The sequence below is a fragment of the Pseudophryne corroboree genome, chromosome 4 (assembly GCF_028390025.1).
Source record: "Pseudophryne corroboree isolate aPseCor3 chromosome 4, aPseCor3.hap2, whole genome shotgun sequence".
NCBI classification, from domain to species: Eukaryota; Metazoa; Chordata; class Amphibia; order Anura; family Myobatrachidae; genus Pseudophryne; species Pseudophryne corroboree.
This window is the reverse complement of record NC_086447.1, coordinates 19693630-19713103: the sequence shown is the minus strand read 5'-3', so window position 1 is coordinate 19713103 and position 19474 is coordinate 19693630. Positions and strand designations below refer to the sequence as shown.

General features: G+C 36.9%; 10 non-coding genes across 10 annotated transcripts; all 10 read left to right on the top strand.

Moving 5' to 3' along the window:
• The first annotated feature begins 2742 nt into the window (after positions 1-2742).
• Positions 2743-2816, top strand: TRNAN-GUU (transfer RNA asparagine (anticodon GUU)). The gene has a single exon. It is a non-coding gene; the product is annotated as a tRNA-Asn (tRNA).
• Positions 2817-6246: 3430 nt separating this feature from the next.
• On the top strand, positions 6247-6320 carry TRNAN-GUU (transfer RNA asparagine (anticodon GUU)). The gene has a single exon. It is a non-coding gene; the product is annotated as a tRNA-Asn (tRNA).
• Positions 6321-7414: 1094 nt separating this feature from the next.
• On the top strand, positions 7415-7488 carry TRNAN-GUU (transfer RNA asparagine (anticodon GUU)). Its single transcript has one exon. It is a non-coding gene; the product is annotated as a tRNA-Asn (tRNA).
• A 1093-nt stretch (positions 7489-8581) lies between these two features.
• Positions 8582-8655, top strand: TRNAN-GUU (transfer RNA asparagine (anticodon GUU)). Its single transcript has one exon. It is a non-coding gene; the product is annotated as a tRNA-Asn (tRNA).
• A 1094-nt stretch (positions 8656-9749) lies between these two features.
• TRNAN-GUU (transfer RNA asparagine (anticodon GUU)) lies at positions 9750-9823 on the top strand. Its single transcript has one exon. It is a non-coding gene; the product is annotated as a tRNA-Asn (tRNA).
• A 1094-nt stretch (positions 9824-10917) lies between these two features.
• On the top strand, positions 10918-10991 carry TRNAN-GUU (transfer RNA asparagine (anticodon GUU)). The gene has a single exon. It is a non-coding gene; the product is annotated as a tRNA-Asn (tRNA).
• A 3430-nt stretch (positions 10992-14421) lies between these two features.
• Positions 14422-14495, top strand: TRNAN-GUU (transfer RNA asparagine (anticodon GUU)). The gene has a single exon. It is a non-coding gene; the product is annotated as a tRNA-Asn (tRNA).
• A 1094-nt stretch (positions 14496-15589) lies between these two features.
• Positions 15590-15663, top strand: TRNAN-GUU (transfer RNA asparagine (anticodon GUU)). The gene has a single exon. It is a non-coding gene; the product is annotated as a tRNA-Asn (tRNA).
• Positions 15664-16757: 1094 nt separating this feature from the next.
• On the top strand, positions 16758-16831 carry TRNAN-GUU (transfer RNA asparagine (anticodon GUU)). Its single transcript has one exon. It is a non-coding gene; the product is annotated as a tRNA-Asn (tRNA).
• Positions 16832-19093: 2262 nt separating this feature from the next.
• Positions 19094-19167, top strand: TRNAN-GUU (transfer RNA asparagine (anticodon GUU)). The gene has a single exon. It is a non-coding gene; the product is annotated as a tRNA-Asn (tRNA).
• Positions 19168-19474: the final 307 nt, after the last annotated feature.

Genomic DNA, 19474 nt, shown 5'->3' with positions numbered 1-19474 from the left:
GTGGATTTCTGAAAGAAAACAATGCTGTCAATATACTATTAAAACAAATTAAAATGTTAAAAGTTATTGTACTTTAAGTAAAAATAAAAGAGTCAAAATATCAATTCCAGTTTTGGAAGAATTTAATTAACAAAAAAATAAGTGCACATAGCAAAGGATGGTTTCGATCCACCGACCTCTGGGTTATGGGCCCAGCACGCTTCCGCTGCGCCACTCTGCTGCTCATGTAAGTGTCAGAGATCCTGAAGAACTCACTCATCATGTGAAAGTACCAATGTGTTTCTTCGTTGGTCAATGGAAGAAAAATCTTGCAAAACTCTCCAGATTATTGCCTTTTTAACCTTTTTCTAGGAAACTTTCTAGACGAATGCTTTTTAGCCTTTGTCAGTACATGCTTTTGCAAGCTGTCTTTGTGGCGCAATCGGTTAGTGCATTCGGCTGTTAACCGAAAGGTTGGTGGTTCAATCCCACCCGGGGACGTAATTGACCTTGTGATCAAATTTTGGTGATCTTTAAGTAGACAAGTCAAAATTTCAAACCACCTTTTATGGTGTAAGGTACCTGGCCTTCTCTGATGCAATCAGAGTCAGATTTGATTAAGTCATTTTATAAAAAACAGGAAGCACAATTTAGCATTGGGGTTGCAGAGAAAAAAAAATATGCAGGCAGAGAAATCCAATTGAGTGATTAATCAGCTCTCCATTTCATGGCTTTATTTTTATGCTAACACATTTGCTCTCTGAAAAGTGTCCACAAAGCCAAGTCTCTGATTAACACCTTTGTAGGAATGGTTTTTCACCTATTACTGATTAAAACTTGCTTCATTGGAAAGGCAGCAAGATGCATCCTCATTACAATGTCCACTGAAATAATGCAGGTTGACACCAGGAAACATAAACCTCACTGCATCCTTGCTGCTTTCTCATGTGGGAATCTGTTTAATGTGAAAACCAGGTGATATCTAATCAGCACACAGGTAAGAAGTTAAGAAAATCTTTCTTTAAGGGTGAAGATGTTTCTCACAAAATCGTTGCCCCAATGCATCATTGAAATTCAAGCTGGAAAGATGATTTTGAAATATCAATTGTACATTTTGCATTGCTCTTCTGGTGACAATGTAGCTTGTTTTTGTCAATTACCATTTCAGTAATAGGGTAAAGAAAATTAAGTGGATTTCTGAAAGAAAACAATGCTGTCAATATACTATTAAAACAAATTAAAATGTTAAAAGTTATTGTACTTTAAGTAAAAATAAAAGAGTCAAAATATCAATTCCAGTTTTGGAAGAATTTAATTAACAAAAAAATAAGTGCACATAGCAAAGGATGGTTTAAATCCACCGACCTCTGGGTTATGGGCCCAGCACGCTTCCGCTGCGCCACTCTGCTGCTCATGTTAGTGTCAGAGATCCTGAAGAACTCACTCATCATGTGAAAGTACCAATGTGTTTCTTCGTTGGTCAATGGAAGAAAAATCTTGCAAAACTCTCCAGATTATTGCCTTTTTAACCTTTTTCTAGGAAACTTTCTAGATGAATGCTTTTTAGCCTTTGTCAGTACATGCTTTTGCAAGCTGTCTCTGTGGCGCAATCGGTTAGCGCATTCGGCAGTTAACCGAAAGGTTGGTGGTTCAATCCCACCTGGGGACGTAATTGACCTTGTGATCAAATTTTGGTGATCTTTAAGTAGACAAGTCAAAATTTCAAACCACCTTTTATGGTGTAAGGTACCTGGCCTTCTCTGATGCAATCAGAGTCAGATTTGATTAAGTCATTTTATAAAAAACAGGAAGCACAATTTAGCATTGGGGTTGCAGAGAAAAAAAAATATGCAGGCAGAGAAATCCAATTGAGTGATTAATCAGCTCTCCATTTTATGGCTTTATTTTTATGCTAACACATTTGCTCTCTGAAAAGTGTCCACAAAGCCAAGTCTCTGATTAACACCTTTGTAGGAATGGTTTTTCACCTATTACTGATTAAAACTTGCTTCATTGGAAAGGCAGCAAGATGCATCCTCATTACAATGTCCACTGAAATAATACAGGTTGACACCAGGAAACATAAACCTCACTGCATCCTTGCTGCTTTCTCAAGTGGGAATCTGTTTAATGTGAAAACCAGGTGATATCTAATCAGCACACAGGTAAGAAGTTAAGAAAATCTTTCTTTAAGGGTGAAGATGTTTCTCACAAAATCGTTGCCCCAATGCATCATTGAAATTCAAGCTGGAAAGATGATTTTGAAATATCAATTGTACATTTTGCATTGCTCTTCTGGTGACAATGTAGCTTGTTTTTGTCAATTACCATTTCAGTAATAGGGTAAAGAAAATTAAGTGGATTTCTGAAAGAAAACAATGCTGTCAATATACTATTAAAACAAATTAAAATGTTAAAAGTTATTGTACTTTAAGTAAAAATAAAAGAGTCAAAATATCAATTCCAGTTTTGGAAGAATTTAATTAACAAAAAAATAAGTGCACATAGCAAAGGATGGTTTCGATCCACCGACCTCTGGGTTATGGGCCCAGCACGCTTCCGCTGCGCCACTCTGCTGCTCATGTAAGTGTCAGAGATCCTGAAGAACTCACTCATCATGTGAAAGTACCAATGTGTTTCTTCGTTGGTCAATGGAAGAAAAATCTTGCAAAACTCTCCAGATTATTGCCTTTTTAACCTTTTTCTAGGAAACTTTCTAGATGAATGCTTTTTAGCCTTTGTCAGTACATGCTTTTGCAAGCTGTCTCTGTGGCGCAATCGGTTAGCGCATTCGGCTGTTAACCGAAAGGTTGGTGGTTCAATCCCACCCGGGGACGTAATTGACCTTGTGATCAAATTTTGCTGATCTTTAAGTAGACAAGTCAAAATTTCAAACCACCTTTTATGGTGTAAGGTACCTGGCCTTCTCTGATGCAATCAGAGTCAGATTTGATTAAGTCATTTTATAAAAAACAGGAAGCACAATTTAGCATTGGGGTTGCAGAGAAAAAAAAATATGCAGGCAGAGAAATCCAATTGAGTGATTAATCAGCTCTCCATTTTATGGCTTTATTTTTATGCTAACACATTTGCTCTCTGAAAAGTGTCCACAAAGCCAAGTCTCTGATTAACACCTTTGTAGGAATGGTTTTTCACCTATTACTGATTAAAACTTGCTTCATTGGAAAGGCAGCAAGATGCATCCTCATTACAATGTCCACTGAAATAATACAGGTTGACACCAGGAAACATAAACCTCACTGCATCCTTGCTGCTTTCTCATGTGGGAATCTGTTTAATGTGAAAACCAGGTGATATCTAATCAGCACACAGGTAAGAAGTTAAGAAAATCTTTCTTTAAGGGTGAAGATGTTTCTCACAAAATCGTTGCCCCAATGCATCATTGAAATTCAAGCTGGAAAGATGATTTTGAAATATCAATTGTACATTTTGCATTGCTCTTCTGGTGACAATGTAGCTTGTTTTTGTCAATTACCATTTCAGTAATAGGGTAAAGAAAATTAAGTGGATTTCTGAAAGAAAACAATGCTGTCAATATACTATTAAAACAAATTAAAATGTTAAAAGTTATTGTACTTTAAGTAAAAATAAAAGAGTCAAAATATCAATTCCAGTTTTGGAAGAATTTAATTAACAAAAAAATAAGTGCACATAGCAAAGGATGGTTTCGATCCACCGACCTCTGGGTTATGGGCCCAGCACGCTTCCGCTGCGCCACTCTGCTGCTCATGTAAGTGTCAGAGATCCTGAAGAACTCACTCATCATGTGAAAGTACCAATGTGTTTCTTCGTTGGTCAATGGAAGAAAAATCTTGCAAAACTCTCCAGATTATTGCCTTTTTAACCTTTTTCTAGGAAACTTTCTAGATGAATGCTTTTTAGCCTTTGTCAGTACATGCTTTTGCAAGCTGTCTCTGTGGCGGAATCGGTTAGCGCATTCGGCTGTTAACCGAAAGGTTGGTGGTTCAATCCCACCCGGGGACGTAATTGACCTTGTGATCAAATTTTGGTGATCTTTAAGTAGACAAGTCAAAATTTCAAACCACCTTTTATGGTGTAAGGTACCTGGCCTTCTCTGATGCAATCAGAGTCAGATTTGATTAAGTCATTTTATAAAAAACAGGAAGCACAATTTAGCATTGGGGTTGCAGAGAAAAAAAAATATGCAGGCAGAGAAATCCAATTGAGTGATTAATCAGCTCTCCATTTTATGGCTTTATTTTTATGCTAACACATTTGCTCTCTGAAAAGTGTCCACAAAGCCAAGTCTCTGATTAACACCTTTGTAGGAATGGTTTTTCACCTATTACTGATTAAAACTTGCTTCATTGGAAAGGCAGCAAGATGCATCCTCATTACAATGTCCACTGAAATAATGCAGGTTGACACCAGGAAACATAAACCTCACTGCATCCTTGCTGCTTTCTCAAGTGGGAATCTGTTTTATGTGAAAACCAGGTGATATCTAATCAGCACACAGGTAAGAAGTTAAGAAAATCTTTCTTTAAGGGTGAAGATGTTTCTCACAAAATCGTTGCCCCAATGCATCATTGAAATTCAAGCTGGAAAGATGATTTTGAAATATCAATTGTACATTTTGCATTGCTCTTCTGGTGACAATGTAGCTTGTTTTTGTCAATTACCATTTCAGTAATAGGGTAAAGAAAATTAAGTGGATTTCTGAAAGAAAACAATGCTGTCAATATACTATTAAAACAAATTAAAATGTTAAAAGTTATTGTACTTTAAGTAAAAATAAAAGAGTCAAAATATCAATTCCAGTTTTGGAAGAATTTAATTAACAAAAAAATAAGTGCACATAGCAAAGGATGGTTTCGATCCACCGACCTCTGGGTTATGGGCCCAGCACGCTTCCGCTGCGCCACTCTGCTGCTCATGTAAGTGTCAGAGATCCTGAAGAACTCACTCATCATGTGAAAGTACCAATGTGTTTCTTCGTTGGTCAATGGAAGAAAAATCTTGCAAAACTCTCCAGATTATTGCCTTTTTAACCTTTTTCTAGGAAACTTTCTAGATGAATGCTTTTTAGCCTTTGTCAGTACATGCTTTTGCAAGCTGTCTCTGTGGCGGAATCGGTTAGCGCATTCGGCTGTTAACCGAAAGGTTGGTGGTTCAATCCCACCCGGGGACGTAATTGACCTTGTGATCAAATTTTGGTGATCTTTAAGTAGACAAGTCAAAATTTCAAACCACCTTTTATGGTGTAAGGTACCTGGCCTTCTCTGATGCAATCAGAGTCAGATTTGATTAAGTCATTTTATAAAAAACAGGAAGCACAATTTAGCATTGGGGTTGCAGAGAAAAAAAAATATGCAGGCAGAGAAATCCAATTGAGTGATTAATCAGCTCTCCATTTTATGGCTTTATTTTTATGCTAACACATTTGCTCTCTGAAAAGTGTCCACAAAGCCAAGTCTCTGATTAACACCTTTGTAGGAATGGTTTTTCACCTATTACTGATTAAAACTTGCTTCATTGGAAAGGCAGCAAGATGCATCCTCATTACAATGTCCACTGAAATAATGCAGGTTGACACCAGGAAACATAAACCTCACTGCATCCTTGCTGCTTTCTCAAGTGGGAATCTGTTTTATGTGAAAACCAGGTGATATCTAATCAGCACACAGGTAAGAAGTTAAGAAAATCTTTCTTTAAGGGTGAAGATGTTTCTCACAAAATCGTTGCCCCAATGCATCATTGAAATTCAAGCTGGAAAGATGATTTTGAAATATCAATTGTACATTTTGCATTGCTCTTCTGGTGACAATGTAGCTTGTTTTTGTCAATTACCATTTCAGTAATAGGGTAAAGAAAATTAAGTGGATTTCTGAAAGAAAACAATGCTGTCAATATACTATTAAAACAAATTAAAATGTTAAAAGTTATTGTACTTTAAGTAAAAATAAAAGAGTCAAAATATCAATTCCAGTTTTGGAAGAATTTAATTAACAAAAAAATAAGTGCACATAACAAAGGATGGTTTCGATCCACCGACCTCTGGGTTATGGGCCCAGCACGCTTCCGCTGCGCCACTCTGCTGCTCATGTAAGTGTCAGAGATCCTGAAGAACTCACTCATCATGTGAAAGTACCAATGTGTTTCTTCGTTGGTCAATGGAAGAAAAATCTTGCAAAACTCTCCAGATTATTGCCTTTTTAACCTTTTTCTAGGAAACTTTCTAGATGAATGCTTTTTAGCCTTTGTCAGTACATGCTTTTGCAAGCTGTCTCTGTGGCGCAATCGGTTAGCGCATTCGGCTGTTAACCGAAAGGTTGGTGGTTCAATCCCACCCGGGGACGTAATTGACCTTGTGATCAAATTTTGGTGATCTTTAAGTAGACAAGTCAAAATTTCAAACCACCTTTTATGGTGTAAGGTACCTGGCCTTCTCTGATGCAATCAGAGTCAGATTTGATTAAGTCATTTTATAAAAAACAGGAAGCACAATTAAGCATTGGGGTTGCAGAGAAAAAAAAATATGCAGGCAGAGAAATCCAATTGAGTGATTAATCAGCTCTCCATTTTATGGCTTTATTTTTATGCTAACACATTTGCTCTCTGAAAAGTGTCCACAAAGCCAAGTCTCTGATTAACACCTTTGTAGGAATGGTTTTTCACCTATTACTGATTAAAACTTGCTTCATTGGAAAGGCAGCAAGATGCATCCTCATTACAATGTCCACTGAAATAATACAGGTTGACACCAGGAAACATAAACCTCACTGCATCCTTGCTGCTTTCTCATGTGGAAATCTGTTTAATGTGAAAACCAGGTGATATCTAATCAGCACACAGGTAAGAAGTTAAGAAAATCTTTCTTTAAGGGTGAAGATGTTTCTCACAAAATCGTTGCCCCAATGCATCATTGAAATTCAAGCTGGAAAGATGATTTTGAAATATCAATTGTACATTTTGCATTGCTCTTCTGGTGACAATGTAGCTTGTTTTTGTCAATTACCATTTCAGTAATAGGGTAAAGAAAATTAAGTGGATTTCTGAAAGAAAACAATGCTGTCAATATACTATTAAAACAAATTAAAATGTTAAAAGTTATTGTACTTTAAGTAAAAATAAAAGAGTCAAAATATCAATTCCAGTTTTGGAAGAATTTAATTAACAAAAAAATAAGTGCACATAGCAAAGGATGGTTTCGATCCACCGACCTCTGGGTTATGGGCCCAGCACGCTTCCGCTGCGCCACTCTGCTGCTCATGTAAGTGTCAGAGATCCTGAAGAACTCACTCATCATGTGAAAGTACCAATGTGTTTCTTCGTTGGTCAATGGAAGAAAAATCTTGCAAAACTTTCCAGATTATTGCCTTTTTAACCTTTTTCTAGGAAACTTTCTAGATGAATGCTTTTTAGCCTTTGTCAGTACATGCTTTTGCAAGCTGTCTCTGTGGCGCAATCGGTTAGCGCATTCGGCTGTTAACCGAAAGGTTGGTGGTTCAATCCCACCCGGGGACGTAATTGACCTTGTGATCAAATTTTGGTGATCTTTAAGTAGACAAGTCAAAATTTCAAACCACCTTTTATGGTGTAAGGTACCTGGCCTTCTCTGATGCAATCAGAGTCAGATTTGATTAAGTCATTTTATAAAAAACAGGAAGCACAATTTAGCATTGGGGTTGCAGAGAAAAAAAAAATGCAGGCAGAGAAATCCAATTGAGTGATTAATCAGCTCTCCATTTTATGGCTTTATTTTTATGCTAACACATTTGCTCTCTGAAAAGTGTCCACAAAGCCAAGTCTCTGATTAACACCTTTGTAGGAATGGTTTTTCACCTATTACTGATTAAAACTTGCTTCATTGGAAAGGCAGCAAGATGCATCCTCATTACAATGTCCACTGAAATAATACAGGTTGACACCAGGAAACATAAACCTCACTGCATCCTTGCTGCTTTCTCACGTGGGAATCTGTTTAATGTGAAAACCAGGTGATATCTAATCAGCACACAGGTAAGAAGTTAAGAAAATCTTTCTTTAAGGGTGAAGATGTTTCTCACAAAATCGTTGCCCCAATGCATCATTGAAATTCAAGCTGGAAAGATGATTTTGAAATATCAATTGTACATTTTGCATTGCTCTTCTGGTGACAATGTAGCTTGTTTTTGTCAATTACCATTTCAGTAATAGGGTAAAGAAATTTAAGTGGATTTCTGAAAGAAAACAATGCTGTCAATATACTATTAAAACAAATTAAAATGTTAAAAGTTATTGTACTTTAAGTAAAAATAAAAGAGTCAAAATATCAATTCCAGTTTTGGAAGAATTTAATTAACAAAAAAATAAGTGCACATAGCAAAGGATGGTTTCGATCCACCGACCTCTGGGTTATGGGCCCAGCACGCTTCCGCTGCGCCACTCTGCTGCTCATGTAAGTGTCAGAGATCCTGAAGAACTCACTCATCATGTGAAAGTACCAATGTGTTTCTTCGTTGGTCAATGGAAGAAAAATCTTGCAAAACTCTCCAGATTATTGCCTTTTTAACCTTTTTCTAGGAAACTTTCTAGATGAATGCTTTTTAGCCTTTGTCAGTACATGCTTTTGCAAGCTGTCTCTGTGGCGCAATCGGTTAGCGCATTCGGCTGTTAACCGAAAGGTTGGTGGTTCAATCCCACCCGGGGACGTAATTGACCTTGTGATCAAATTTTGGTGATCTTTAAGTAGACAAGTCAAAATTTCAAACCACCTTTTATGGTGTAAGGTACCTGGCCTTCTCTGATGCAATCAGAGTCAGATTTGATTAAGTCATTTTATAAAAAACAGGAAGCACAATTAAGCATTGGGGTTGCAGAGAAAAAAAAATATGCAGGCAGAGAAATCCAATTGAGTGATTAATCAGCTCTCCATTTTATGGCTTTATTTTTATGCTAACACATTTGCTCTCTGAAAAGTGTCCACAAAGCCAAGTCTCTGATTAACACCTTTGTAGGAATGGTTTTTCACCTATTACTGATTAAAACTTGCTTCATTGGAAAGGCAGCAAGATGCATCCTCATTACAATGTCCACTGAAATAATACAGGTTGACACCAGGAAACATAAACCTCACTGCATCCTTGCTGCTTTCTCATGTGGAAATCTGTTTAATGTGAAAACCAGGTGATATCTAATCAGCACACAGGTAAGAAGTTAAGAAAATCTTTCTTTAAGGGTGAAGATGTTTCTCACAAAATCGTTGCCCCAATGCATCATTGAAATTCAAGCTGGAAAGATGATTTTGAAATATCAATTGTACATTTTGCATTGCTCTTCTGGTGACAATGTAGCTTGTTTTTGTCAATTACCATTTCAGTAATAGGGTAAAGAAAATTAAGTGGATTTCTGAAAGAAAACAATGCTGTCAATATACTATTAAAACAAATTAAAATGTTAAAAGTTATTGTACTTTAAGTAAAAATAAAAGAGTCAAAATATCAATTCCAGTTTTGGAAGAATTTAATTAACAAAAAAATAAGTGCACATAGCAAAGGATGGTTTCGATCCACCGACCTCTGGGTTATGGGCCCAGCACGCTTCCGCTGCGCCACTCTGCTGCTCATGTAAGTGTCAGAGATCCTGAAGAACTCACTCATCATGTGAAAGTACCAATGTGTTTCTTCGTTGGTCAATGGAAGAAAAATCTTGCAAAACTCTCCAGATTATTGCCTTTTTAACCTTTTTCTAGGAAACTTTCTAGATGAATGCTTTTTAGCCTTTGTCAGTACATGCTTTTGCAAGCTGTCTCTGTGGCGCAATCGGTTAGCGCATTCGGCTGTTAACCGAAAGGTTGGTGGTTCAATCCCACCCGGGGACGTAATTGACCTTGTGATCAAATTTTGGTGATCTTTAAGTAGACAAGTCAAAATTTCAAACCACCTTTTATGGTGTAAGGTACCTGGCCTTCTCTGATGCAATCAGAGTCAGATTTGATTAAGTCATTTTATAAAAAACAGGAAGCACAATTTAGCATTGGGGTTGCAGAGAAAAAAAAATATGCAGGCAGAGAAATCCAATTGAGTGATTAATCAGCTCTCCATTTTATGGCTTTATTTTTATGCTAACACATTTGCTCTCTGAAAAGTGTCCACAAAGCCAAGTCTCTGATTAACACCTTTGTAGGAATGGTTTTTCACCTATTACTGATTAAAACTTGCTTCATTGGAAAGGCAGCAAGATGCATCCTCATTACAATGTCCACTGAAATAATACAGGTTGACACCAGGAAACATAAACCTCACTGCATCCTTGCTGCTTTCTCACGTGGGAATCTGTTTAATGTGAAAACCAGGTGATATCTAATCAGCACACAGGTAAGAAGTTAAGAAAATCTTTCTTTAAGGGTGAAGATGTTTCTCACAAAATCGTTGCCCCAATGCATCATTGAAATTCAAGCTGGAAAGATGATTTTGAAATATCAATTGTACATTTTGCATTGCTCTTCTGGTGACAATGTAGCTTGTTTTTGTCAATTACCATTTCAGTAATAGGGTAAAGAAATTTAAGTGGATTTCTGAAAGAAAACAATGCTGTCAATATACTATTAAAACAAATTAAAATGTTAAAAGTTATTGTACTTTAAGTAAAAATAAAAGAGTCAAAATATCAATTCCAGTTTTGGAAGAATTTAATTAACAAAAAAATAAGTGCACATAGCAAAGGATGGTTTCGATCCACCGACCTCTGGGTTATGGGCCCAGCACGCTTCCGCTGCGCCACTCTGCTGCTCATGTAAGTGTCAGAGATCCTGAAGAACTCACTCATCATGTGAAAGTACCAATGTGTTTCTTCGTTGGTCAATGGAAGAAAAATCTTGCAAAACTCTCCAGATTATTGCCTTTTTAACCTTTTTCTAGGAAACTTTCTAGATGAATGCTTTTTAGCCTTTGTCAGTACATGCTTTTGCAAGCTGTCTCTGTGGCGCAATCGGTTAGCGCATTCGGCTGTTAACCGAAAGGTTGGTGGTTCAATCCCACCCGGGGACGTAATTGACCTTGTGATCAAATTTTGCTGATCTTTAAGTAGACAAGTCAAAATTTCAAACCACCTTTTATGGTGTAAGGTACCTGGCCTTCTCTGATGCAATCAGAGTCAGATTTGATTAAGTCATTTTATAAAAAACAGGAAGCACAATTTAGCATTGGGGTTGCAGAGAAAAAAAAATATGCAGGCAGAGAAATCCAATTGAGTGATTAATCAGCTCTCCATTTTATGGCTTTATTTTTATGCTAACACATTTGCTCTCTGAAAAGTGTCCACAAAGCCAAGTCTCTGATTAACACCTTTGTAGGAATGGTTTTTCACCTATTACTGATTAAAACTTGCTTCATTGGAAAGGCAGCAAGATGCATCCTCATTACAATGTCCACTGAAATAATACAGGTTGACACCAGGAAACATAAACCTCACTGCATCCTTGCTGCTTTCTCATGTGGGAATCTGTTTAATGTGAAAACCAGGTGATATCTAATCAGCACACAGGTAAGAAGTTAAGAAAATCTTTCTTTAAGGGTGAAGATGTTTCTCACAAAATCGTTGCCCCAATGCATCATTGAAATTCAAGCTGGAAAGATGATTTTGAAATATCAATTGTACATTTTGCATTGCTCTTCTGGTGACAATGTAGCTTGTTTTTGTCAATTACCATTTCAGTAATAGGGTAAAGAAAATTAAGTGGATTTCTGAAAGAAAACAATGCTGTCAATATACTATTAAAACAAATTAAAATGTTAAAAGTTATTGTACTTTAAGTAAAAATAAAAGAGTCAAAATATCAATTCCAGTTTTGGAAGAATTTAATTAACAAAAAAATAAGTGCACATAGCAAAGGATGGTTTCGATCCACCGACCTCTGGGTTATGGGCCCAGCACGCTTCCGCTGCGCCACTCTGCTGCTCATGTAAGTGTCAGAGATCCTGAAGAACTCACTCATCATGTGAAAGTACCAATGTGTTTCTTCGTTGGTCAATGGAAGAAAAATCTTGCAAAACTCTCCAGATTATTGCCTTTTTAACCTTTTTCTAGGAAACTTTCTAGATGAATGCTTTTTAGCCTTTGTCAGTACATGCTTTTGCAAGCTGTCTCTGTGGCGGAATCGGTTAGCGCATTCGGCTGTTAACCGAAAGGTTGGTGGTTCAATCCCACCCGGGGACGTAATTGACCTTGTGATCAAATTTTGGTGATCTTTAAGTAGACAAGTCAAAATTTCAAACCACCTTTTATGGTGTAAGGTACCTGGCCTTCTCTGATGCAATCAGAGTCAGATTTGATTAAGTCATTTTATAAAAAACAGGAAGCACAATTTAGCATTGGGGTTGCAGAGAAAAAAAAATATGCAGGCAGAGAAATCCAATTGAGTGATTAATCAGCTCTCCATTTTATGGCTTTATTTTTATGCTAACACATTTGCTCTCTGAAAAGTGTCCACAAAGCCAAGTCTCTGATTAACACCTTTGTAGGAATGGTTTTTCACCTATTACTGATTAAAACTTGCTTCATTGGAAAGGCAGCAAGATGCATCCTCATTACAATGTCCACTGAAATAATGCAGGTTGACACCAGGAAACATAAACCTCACTGCATCCTTGCTGCTTTCTCAAGTGGGAATCTGTTTTATGTGAAAACCAGGTGATATCTAATCAGCACACAGGTAAGAAGTTAAGAAAATCTTTCTTTAAGGGTGAAGATGTTTCTCACAAAATCGTTGCCCCAATGCATCATTGAAATTCAAGCTGGAAAGATGATTTTGAAATATCAATTGTACATTTTGCATTGCTCTTCTGGTGACAATGTAGCTTGTTTTTGTCAATTACCATTTCAGTAATAGGGTAAAGAAAATTAAGTGGATTTCTGAAAGAAAACAATGCTGTCAATATACTATTAAAACAAATTAAAATGTTAAAAGTTATTGTACTTTAAGTAAAAATAAAAGAGTCAAAATATCAATTCCAGTTTTGGAAGAATTTAATTAACAAAAAAATAAGTGCACATAGCAAAGGATGGTTTCGATCCACCGACCTCTGGGTTATGGGCCCAGCACGCTTCCGCTGCGCCACTCTGCTGCTCATGTAAGTGTCAGAGATCCTGAAGAACTCACTCATCATGTGAAAGTACCAATGTGTTTCTTCGTTGGTCAATGGAAGAAAAATCTTGCAAAACTCTCCAGATTATTGCCTTTTTAACCTTTTTCTAGGAAACTTTCTAGATGAATGCTTTTTAGCCTTTGTCAGTACATGCTTTTGCAAGCTGTCTCTGTGGCGGAATCGGTTAGCGCATTCGGCTGTTAACCGAAAGGTTGGTGGTTCAATCCCACCCGGGGACGTAATTGACCTTGTGATCAAATTTTGGTGATCTTTAAGTAGACAAGTCAAAATTTCAAACCACCTTTTATGGTGTAAGGTACCTGGCCTTCTCTGATGCAATCAGAGTCAGATTTGATTAAGTCATTTTATAAAAAACAGGAAGCACAATTTAGCATTGGGGTTGCAGAGAAAAAAAAATATGCAGGCAGAGAAATCCAATTGAGTGATTAATCAGCTCTCCATTTTATGGCTTTATTTTTATGCTAACACATTTGCTCTCTGAAAAGTGTCCACAAAGCCAAGTCTCTGATTAACACCTTTGTAGGAATGGTTTTTCACCTATTACTGATTAAAACTTGCTTCATTGGAAAGGCAGCAAGATGCATCCTCATTACAATGTCCACTGAAATAATGCAGGTTGACACCAGGAAACATAAACCTCACTGCATCCTTGCTGCTTTCTCAAGTGGGAATCTGTTTTATGTGAAAACCAGGTGATATCTAATCAGCACACAGGTAAGAAGTTAAGAAAATCTTTCTTTAAGGGTGAAGATGTTTCTCACAAAATCGTTGCCCCAATGCATCATTGAAATTCAAGCTGGAAAGATGATTTTGAAATATCAATTGTACATTTTGCATTGCTCTTCTGGTGACAATGTAGCTTGTTTTTGTCAATTACCATTTCAGTAATAGGGTAAAGAAAATTAAGTGGATTTCTGAAAGAAAACAATGCTGTCAATATACTATTAAAACAAATTAAAATGTTAAAAGTTATTGTACTTTAAGTAAAAATAAAAGAGTCAAAATATCAATTCCAGTTTTGGAAGAATTTAATTAACAAAAAAATAAGTGCACATAACAAAGGATGGTTTCGATCCACCGACCTCTGGGTTATGGGCCCAGCACGCTTCCGCTGCGCCACTCTGCTGCTCATGTAAGTGTCAGAGATCCTGAAGAACTCACTCATCATGTGAAAGTACCAATGTGTTTCTTCGTTGGTCAATGGAAGAAAAATCTTGCAAAACTCTCCAGATTATTGCCTTTTTAACCTTTTTCTAGGAAACTTTCTAGATGAATGCTTTTTAGCCTTTGTCAGTACATGCTTTTGCAAGCTGTCTCTGTGGCGCAATCGGTTAGCGCATTCGGCTGTTAACCGAAAGGTTGGTGGTTCAATCCCACCCGGGGACGTAATTGACCTTGTGATCAAATTTTGGTGATCTTTAAGTAGACAAGTCAAAATTTCAAACCACCTTTTATGGTGTAAGGTACCTGGCCTTCTCTGATGCAATCAGAGTCAGATTTGATTAAGTCATTTTATAAAAAACAGGAAGCACAATTAAGCATTGGGGTTGCAGAGAAAAAAAAATATGCAGGCAGAGAAATCCAATTGAGTGATTAATCAGCTCTCCATTTTATGGCTTTATTTTTATGCTAACACATTTGCTCTCTGAAAAGTGTCCACAAAGCCAAGTCTCTGATTAACACCTTTGTAGGAATGGTTTTTCACCTATTACTGATTAAAACTTGCTTCATTGGAAAGGCAGCAAGATGCATCCTCATTACAATGTCCACTGAAATAATACAGGTTGACACCAGGAAACATAAACCTCACTGCATCCTTGCTGCTTTCTCATGTGGAAATCTGTTTAATGTGAAAACCAGGTGATATCTAATCAGCACACAGGTAAGAAGTTAAGAAAATCTTTCTTTAAGGGTGAAGATGTTTCTCACAAAATCGTTGCCCCAATGCATCATTGAAATTCAAGCTGGAAAGATGATTTTGAAATATCAATTGTACATTTTGCATTGCTCTTCTGGTGACAATGTAGCTTGTTTTTGTCAATTACCATTTCAGTAATAGGGTAAAGAAAATTAAGTGGATTTCTGAAAGAAAACAATGCTGTCAATATACTATTAAAACAAATTAAAATGTTAAAAGTTATTGTACTTTAAGTAAAAATAAAAGAGTCAAAATATCAATTCCAGTTTTGGAAGAATTTAATTAACAAAAAAATAAGTGCACATAGCAAAGGATGGTTTCGATCCACCGACCTCTGGGTTATGGGCCCAGCACGCTTCCGCTGCGCCACTCTGCTGCTCATGTAAGTGTCAGAGATCCTGAAGAACTCACTCATCATGTGAAAGTACCAATGTGTTTCTTCGTTGGTCAATGGAAGAAAAATCTTGCAAAACTCTCCAGATTATTGCCTTTTTAACCTTTTTCTAGGAAACTTTCTAGATGAATGCTTTTTAGCCTTTGTCAGTACATGCTTTTGCAAGCTGTCTCTGTGGCGCAATCGGTTAGCGCATTCGGCTGTTAACCGAAAGGTTGGTGGTTCAATCCCACCCGGGGACGTAATTGACCTTGTGATCAAATTTTGGTGATCTTTAAGTAGACAAGTCAAAATTTCAAACCACCTTTTATGGTGTAAGGTACCTGGCCTTCTCTGATGCAATCAGAGTCAGATTTGATTAAGTCATTTTATAAAAAACAGGAAGCACAATTTAGCATTGGGGTTGCAGAGAAAAAAAAATATGCAGGCAGAGAAATCCAATTGAGTGATTAATCAGCTCTCCATTTTATGGCTTTATTTTTATGCTAACACATTTGCTCTCTGAAAAGTGTCCACAAAGCCAAGTCTCTGATTAACACCTTTGTAGGAATGGTTTTTCACCTATTACTGATTAAAACTTGCTTCATTGGAAAGGCAGCAAGATGCATCCTCATTACAATGTCCACTGAAATAATACAGGTTGACACCAGGAAACATAAACCTCACTGCATCCTTGCTGCTTTCTCACGTGGGAATCTGTTTAATGTGAAAACCAGGTGATATCTAATCAGCACACAGGTAAGAAGTTAAGAAAATCTTTCTTTAAGGGTGAAGATGTTTCTCACAAAATCGTTGCCCCAATGCATCATTGAAATTCAAGATGGAAAGATGATTTTGAAATATCAATTGTACATTTTGCATTGCTCTTCTGGTGACAATGTAGCTTGTTTTTGTCAATTACCATTTCAGTAATAGGGTAAAGAAAATTAAGTGGATTTCTGAAAGAAAACAATGCTGTCAATATACTATTAAAACAAATTAAAATGTTAAAAGTTATTGTACTTTAAGTAAAAATAAAAGAGTCAAAATATCAATTCCAGTTTTGGAAGAATTTAATTAACAAAAAAATAAGTGCACATAGCAAAGGATGGTTTCGATCCACCGACCTCTTGGTTATGGGCCCAGCACGCTTCCGCTGCGCCACTCTGCTGCTCATGTAAGTGTCAGAGATCCTGAAGAACTCACTCATCATGTGAAAGTACCAATGTGTTTCTTCGTTGGTCAATGGAAGAAAAATCTTGCAAAACTCTCCAGATTATTGCCTTTTTAACCTTTTTCTAGGAAACTTTCTAGATGAATGCTTTTTAGCCTTTGTCAGTACATGCTTTTGCAAGCTGTCTCTGTGGCGCAATCGGTTAGCGCATTCGGCTGTTAACCGAAAGGTTGGTGGTTCAATCCCACCCGGGGACGTAATTGACCTTGTGATCAAATTTTGGTGATCTTTAAGTAGACAAGTCAAAATTTCAAACCACCTTTTATGGTGTAAGGTACCTGGCCTTCTCTGATGCAATCAGAGTCAGATTTGATTAAGTCATTTTATAAAAAACAGGAAGCACAATTAAGCATTGGGTTTGCAGAGAAAAAAAAATATGCAGGCAGAGAAATCCAATTGAGTGATTAATCAGCTCTCCATTTTATGGCTTTATTTTTATGCTAACACATTTGCTCTCTGAAAAGTGTCCACAAAGCCAAGTCTCTGATTAACACCTTTGTAGGAATGGTTTTTCACCTATTACTGATTAAAACTTGCTTCATTGGAAAGGCAGCAAGATGCATCCTCATTACAATGTCCACTGAAATAATGCAGGTTGACACCAGGAAACATAAACCTCACTGCATCCTTGCTGCTTTCTCAAGTGGGAATCTGTTTTATGTGAAAACCAGGTGATATCTAATCAGCACACAGGTAAGAAGTTAAGAAAATCTTTCTTTAAGGGTGAAGATGTTTCTCACAAAATCGTTGCCCCAATGCATCATTGAAATTCAAGCTGGAAAGATGATTTTGAAATATCAATTGTACATTTTGCATTGCTCTTCTGGTGACAATGTAGCTTGTTTTTGTCAATTACCATTTCAGTAATAGGGTAAAGAAAATTAAGTGGATTTCTGAAAGAAAACAATGCTGTCAATATACTATTAAAACAAATTAAAATGTTAAAAGTTATTGTACTTTAAGTAAAAATAAAAGAGTCAAAATATCAATTCCAGTTTTGGAAGAATTTAATTAACAAAAAAATAAGTGCACATAGCAAAGGATGGTTTCGATCCACCGACCTCTGGGTTATGGGCCCAGCACGCTTCCGCTGCGCCACTCTGCTGCTCATGTAAGTGTCAGAGATCCTGAAGAACTCACTCATCATGTGAAAGTACCAATGTGTTTCTTCGTTGGTCAATGGAAGAAAAATCTTGCAAAACTCTCCAGATTATTGCCTTTTTAACCTTTTTCTAGGAAACTTTCTAGATGAATGCTTTTTAGCCTTTGTCAGTACATGCTTTTGCAAGCTGTCTCTGTGGCGGAATCGGTTAGCGCATTCGGCTGTTAACCGAAAGGTTGGTGGTTCAATCCCACCCGGGGACGTAATTGACCTTGTGATCAAATTTTGGTGATCTTTAAGTAGACAAGTCAAAATTTCAAACCACCTTTTATGGTGTAAGGTACCTGGCCTTCTCTGATGCAATCAGAGTCAGATTTGATTAAGTCATTTTATAAAAAACAGGAAGCACAATTTAGCATTGGGGTTGCAGAGAAAAAAAAATATGCAGGCAGAGAAATCCAATTGAGTGATTAATCAGCTCTCCATTTTATGGCTTTATTTTTATGCTAACACATTTGCTCTCTGAAAAGTGTCCACAAAGCCAAGTCTCTGATTAACACCTTTGTAGGAATGGTTTTTCACCTATTACTGATTAAAACTTGCTTCATTGGAAAGGCAGCAAGATGCATCCTCATTACAATGTCCACTGAAATAATGCAGGTTGACACCAGGAAACATAAACCTCACTGCATCCTTGCTGCTTTCTCAAGTGGGAATCTGTTTTATGTGAAAACCAGGTGATATCTAATCAGCACACAGGTAAGAAGTTAAGAAAATCTTTCTTTAAGGGTGAAGATGTTTCTCACAAAATCGTTGCCCCAATGCATCATTGAAATTCAAGCTGGAAAGATGATTTTGAAATATCAATTGTACATTTTGCATTGCTCTTCTGGTGACAATGTAGCTTGTTTTTGTCAATTACCATTTCAGTAATAGGGTAAAGAAAATTAAGTGGATTTCTGAAAGAAAACAATGCTGTCAATATACTATTAAAACAAATTAAAATGTTAAAAGTTATTGTACTTTAAGTAAAAATAAAAGAGTCAAAATATCAATTCCAGTTTTGGAAGAATTTAATTAACAAAAAAATAAGTGCACATAACAAAGGATGGTTTCGATCCACCGACCTCTGGGTTATGGGCCCAGCACGCTTCCGCTGCGCCACTCTGCTGCTCATGTAAGTGTCAGAGATCCTGAAGAACTCACTCATCATGTGAAAGTACCAATGTGTTTCTTCGTTGGTCAATGGAAGAAAAATCTTGCAAAACTCTCCAGATTATTGCCTTTTTAACCTTTTTCTAGGAAACTTTCTAGATGAATGCTTTTTAGCCTTTGTCAGTACATGCTTTTGCAAGCTGTCTCTGTGGCGCAATCGGTTAGCGCATTCGGCTGTTAACCGAAAGGTTGGTGGTTCAATCCCACCCGGGGACGTAATTGACCTTGTGATCAAATTTTGGTGATCTTTAAGTAGACAAGTCAAAATTTCAAACCACCTTTTATGGTGTAAGGTACCTGGCCTTCTCTGATGCAATCAGAGTCAGATTTGATTAAGTCATTTTATAAAAAACAGGAAGCACAATTAAGCATTGGGGTTGCAGAGAAAAAAAAATATGCAGGCAGAGAAATCCAATTGAGTGATTAATCAGCTCTCCATTTTATGGCTTTATTTTTATGCTAACACATTTGCTCTCTGAAAAGTGTCCACAAAGCCAAGTCTCTGATTAACACCTTTGTAGGA